Here is a 6,000-nt window from a genome sequence, read left to right as displayed (position 1 = left end):
CTAAGCCTCGCGGATTCATTGCAGCCTTCTACGTTTTCGCAGAAGCTTCGCATTGCATCTCGCTTGGCTATCCTTATTTCATATTTATAAATCCCTAGACTCACCTTATAGAGCTCCCAGTCCGAGGGTAATTTACTCCTAATGGATCTATTGAAGAGCCGCCGACTGGACGCTCTTAGGTCGTCCGACCACCAGGGCGGCTTGCCTTCCCCCTGTAAGTTGTCAATGGGCAGGACAGCTGAAAGGCGTTATTGCTTGCCGAAATGAAGTTTTCCACAAGAACGTCTATCTCAGATTCGGACAGGTCCGAACTAACGGGAGGCGCCGCAGGCAATAGCTCTCCCAGCTTCCTATAATACAAGTCCCAGTTAGTACTTTTAGGGTTCCTAAAAGATATTTTACCGGGACGTTCTTCGTTCACCGAGAACTGAATATATCGGTGATCAGAGAAGGAGTGCTCGTTGAGAACCCTCCAGCCAGATATCCGTCCTTGCCATTCTCTACTAACCAGGGTGAGGTCCAGGACCTCCTGCCTTACCGCAGTAATAAAAGTCGGGTCATTCCCCCTATTACATATACAAAGCCCCTCATCTACAATAAAAGTAAATAAAGACTCACCTCTAGTGTTGGTATCCGAGCTTCCCCAGATGCTATGATGGGCATTAGCACCGGCACCGATGATCACGCCAACACCTCTCCGTCTTCATTCAGCGGTGAGTTCGCCCAGTATCGCAGGTGGTGGTCCCGCTACATCCCCGTGAGGCATCTACGCTGAGACCACCCACCTTTCATTACTTCCTCGTTCGAGGCAGACCGTGGTGACGTCAGCATTGCTGAAATTAGAGAGAATAAAAGCTTTAATCTCTTTTTTAACAAGCACACAGGATCTAGACCTACTTGCCTCCCCATGCACCAAGGTGTTGAATTTTCCAGTCCTTAATCCAGAAATCTTACTGCCGTTACTACTCAGCCATGGCTCCTGGACAAGGACTATATCCACTCCGCCTCCTTCAAGGAAGAGCAACAAATTTGCGGAAGCCGCCTTAGAGTGCTGAAGATTGATATGACGGATTTCCATCAAAACCGCTCTTCTTCCGCACCCCATCATTGGCGGATTCGTGTTAGACGTGTCCATTCTAAGAAGTCCCCCCTCAAGGCCGCTATACGGAGCCGATTGTGTAGTCGCCCTGCAACGGTACTGTGGTTACCTATGCTATGCAAGGAGGTCACGCGAGGGTTGACGCATTACCTTATGAGTAATGCGTTCAGAGCCAGACCGGACGCGAAGCGAGAAAATTTTCAACCGCACTTGCACCACCAACTTAACGGCAACGGATCCGGAACGTACCTTGAGGCCCGCCACGGTTTTAACGGGACGTGGGCAGGTGCAGCATTAGCCTACCAGCCATTTCGGTAGGGTTTCACCCCGACCTACTAAGGTGGCAGAATACCGAACCTACCAGCCCAAAGTCATCAAGTCAAAATTGAATGTCAATAATCAAAAGCCCTAAACAATCCAATTCGTCACCGTTGTGTACCGGTCTTGACCCTTAATGAGTCCTCCCTCCCCTGAGCTCGGCACAATGACTCAGGGGTGCGGGTTTTATCGAGTTGTCCTCTCTAGATCCGCCATTATCAGTAGAAGCAGGGGCACCTCGTGCAGGACGTGATAACTAATCACGCGTGACATTTGTCACTATGGCCGGTCTAAGACTGATAACAGTCCCTTATCCAGAGCCTGGAACCACTTATTATATCCAAGCCAAGTATCTTAGCCACCCTCAACGTAGGCTATCGCGCCTTACTTTTATTTATCTTTAACTAAAATGTGTATGTACGTGTTGTATGAGCAACTTTTATAATATAAACAGCACTGGGCCCCATAAAAAAAAATTGCATCATTTTGCACTTTAATCTTTATTAGGACACCGAGAAAAGTTGAAGTCATTAGAACCTGTTAAAGCGTTGACCTACCCTAAGCTGAAGTACTAATTAATTTTATCAATTTCACTTTCATTTTAAACATACAAACTAATTTTTAACCATCAGCTGCAAGGTCTAAACAAACATATATGCGACTACTGCCATGAATTAAAGTAGGACAAGGACATCTTTAAAATGCGATTCCCAAAGTAGTAATTTTAGAGCAGCGACCACTTAAGTCTCATGAACAAACATCAACTCCACAAAACCGTTAAGCCAAAGGACATACCTACCTACCATAATGTTTGCACTTCACTATCGGCTAAACTTAACAAACCCAATGGAATACATTGATTCATACACGGTTAAGTATTAGAAGTTAGCACAAACACACAGACGCACACATACGTAGGTATTCATCTTGCACTCTTCACCAAAATCTGAATAATTTAGCAAACTACTAGCGGACATTTGATGTTAGACGCTCAAATAATTTTTCGCTACTGCTGCAGCAGCTTCAATGCATCCAACAGAGAGATTAACCCAAGCGGTCAACTGGACCACATTGGAATGTGGCTGGTTAAATTTTACTCAGTTAGTAAAAGCGCCGCTAACAGGAATTCACAAAAATCTCAGCAATTCTGAATTGAACTAAATTACTTGCCTGCCAACATAAGCTGGCAAACCTGTGGACAGTAGGCAGACTAGAGCAATCAAATGCTGCGGTGTTGTAGAGGGATGTGATGGGCGGCTAGCGAGCTAACAAATGCAAATTTTGTGTCATCCCTTCCGCATTTGCAGTGAGTGGTGACTCTGCTTTTGAGAGTGTAGAGCGACATTTCAAATGCAAGTGAGTGAATGTGTTTGCCACATAGATGAGCCTTTTAATTTCTTTTTTTTTTTTGTGTTATTAAATTAATTGAAGTGAAACTGGTAAATGGGAAGTCATGTTTTCACGGATTTGTCGTGGAGGCTGCACTATAGCTTTGTTATGATTTTCGATGGCAAGGTGAGTCCGAAAGCTGTATAAGCTTGTCATTGTTGTACTTTTCTTATATATATTCTGAACATATGGCATTCGAAATTGGTGCTTGCAACAGTGACCAAATTTACTGGGTTATTTTTATGCTCAGTGTGATTTGCAACTTTGTTAACATAACGTAACGGCATAAACTAATCGAGATAGATATAGACTTCTATATATCAAAATGCTCATGATGAAAAAAGGAATTGACTTAGCTATGTTCGTCACACGATAGCTTGAGTAAATATTGAGATATCTTATTGAAATTGGTATATGGGATCCTTGGCACTCATCTCCCATCGTTACTTAAATGAGCGAAATCGGATGATAACCACGCCCACTTTTTATATGTATAACATTTTAGAAAATATAAAAAACCTGATTATTTAGTAAATAATACACCTAGAATGTTGACTGATGCGGACTGATATTGAGACTCTTAAAAAAAGTTTTGAAAATGGGTGTGGCACTGGCAACTTGTGATAAAATCGATTTCATAAAATTCAACTGAGAAGTTGCTCTTACTATAAGGAATGCTTAGAAAAAAATTAACGAAATCGGTTAATGACCACGCCTACTTTCATATAAAATATTTTTAAAATGGTCGTGGACGAATAAAATAAGCTATATCTTTGCAAAACCGGGCTTTATATCAAAGGTATTTCATTTCACAAGTGGATTTATAACAAAAAGTGGGGAAAAGTTCAAATTTTGGAAAAGGGTTGTGGCACTGCCTGTTTTATAACTAAGCAATTTTCTATGTTTCGGTAGCCATAACTCGAAGAAAAACAAACATCGCAAACATAGTAAAAATGGACGGTATCGGTTAAGGACCACGCCCACTTATAAAAAAAACTTTCAAAGGGTCGTAGCATAGGTACAATTCAGAAATATAACATTTCAACCCAGAATAATTAAACAAGGCGTACCAAGGGGGCGTTTGGGGGGTGTCCTATCCCCACTTTTGTTTAACTTCTACATATCAATGCTACCTTCACCACCAGAAGGAGGCAATGTCGTTTCCTACGCCGATGTCTGAACAATAATGGTTACAGTCACAGGCCCACACCTCAATGAGCTTTGTAATAAAAAAACAGCTATCTCCCTGATCTCTCCAGTATTTTCGCCTCGCGAAACCTAACATTGTCACCGACAAGATCATCGGCGACCTTATTTGCAACATGGACACGGCAAATGTCGACCATCCACGTCGATGGCATTACGCTACTGACTGTCTTACACCCAACAATTTTGGGTGTGACGTTCGATCAAGATCTATGTATATTTTGGAGAGTATACAACCGCAATTTTACCTAAAATCCAGAGTCGTAATAAAATACCCAAATCTCTTGCCGGCAGCACTTGGGATAAAGATAAAGAAACGCACATAATCACTTACAAAGCAATTTACCGGACAATTGCATGCTACGCGGCTCCCATATGGTCGCCAAGCCTAAAAGTTACTCACTGGAAGGAAATACAGGCCTGTCAAAATTCTTCCCTCAGAACCGCTACGGGCTGTCTTCTTATATCCACAGAACACCACCTAAAAAATGAGCTGAGAGTACTCCCCATTAGGGAGAGAAATGAAACGCTGAATAAACAGTTTGTGCTGAATACCCAGAAACCTGGGCATCTCAACAAATATCTGATTGATGAGGGTACACATGAGAATACAGCCGTATGAAGAAAACAAAGCAAAAAAGCGCAAGCAGGTCTTCAGTGATATCCACAAACAGGCGTCGGACCTCTATGCCAGGAATTGCCCGACGAATTCAGTTCTTAAATAAAAGTACCCAGAACCCGCAGAAGAGGGACGCATTCTCCATAGGGAAACGCGCCTCAGTCTATCTCAACTTCGATCTGGATACTGTAAGAAGTTAAATTCTTACCTATCCAGACCAACCCCGACATACAAAATGTATGTCCTGCTTGCAATCTGTCCCACATGACACCAACCATCTCTTCAATTGCAATGTGAAACGAAAGCCTCTAACACCCTTCTCGATATAGTCCGCCCCTGTTGAAACTGCAAGTTTCCTTGGACTCCCATTATAGGATATTGATCACAAATTGTAATCGTTCGAGCCTATTGGAAGGGGTGAAGCAATGCTACAACAATAACAACAACATATCTACCCCAAGTGCAGACCAGCATTTTGTTTTTGAAGTATACATATTGCGCTGAGACCTTCTCATCTGCTCCTATATCCTAACACCTTCCAATATCTATATATATAAAAAGAAAGTCTTAAATGTGTGTTAGTTGGTCGCCGGTGTTTGTAGAGATGCGTAGGTCGATTTTGTTCAAACTTTCATATAAGTTGCGTATACCTCACGTGGTGGTTATTACATAGGTTTGGTTGCGATCGACGCACAAATGTTAGGGTCTTGAGATCAAAACATGAACAAGGGTAATCTTGGGATGTGTTTGTACAAAATGGGTATCAAATGGAAGCTGTTTATGAGTACTTTGATACGGTGTATTTTTCGTACCGCTGGGTGACTAGGGTCTCGAAATATAGGCCAAAACGTGGGCCCGGATACCCCTAGAATGTGTGTAATATGGATATCAAATGAAAGCTGTTGTTGAGAGCTTTGAAGTAATTTTCATTGTGATTTGTGATCGATTTAGTCGCATTAACCTGGCAAAGCTGATAAATATGCACGCGAAGCCGAAATAAACGACATGAGTTAATAATATCAACATACCTATTTACATACGTCCTATTTGATTTGCCTGAAATTTGGTATATAAATTTGCCTATATTAGTATTTACGATCCTTTTTTCCGGGAAGTAGACCAGAGGCGGACTGGGACTGGGATTAGGACTAGGACTGGCACTTAGAATCGGATTGGGACCGTGACTGGAACTCCGAATGGGACTGGAACAAAATACATACCACCCTCTGGGACTGGCAATAAGGAATGAATAAGAATGAGATACATAATGAGGCGCGAATACTCCCCATCAGGGAGAGAAGTGAGATGCTAACCAAACAGTTTCTGTTGAATACCCAGAAACCTAGGCATCCCAACAGGTATTTGATTG

Source organism: Eurosta solidaginis, chromosome 4 (assembly GCF_040869045.1).
Source record: "Eurosta solidaginis isolate ZX-2024a chromosome 4, ASM4086904v1, whole genome shotgun sequence".
NCBI classification, from domain to species: domain Eukaryota; kingdom Metazoa; phylum Arthropoda; class Insecta; order Diptera; family Tephritidae; genus Eurosta; species Eurosta solidaginis.
Note: the sequence above shows the minus strand (reverse complement) of the source record.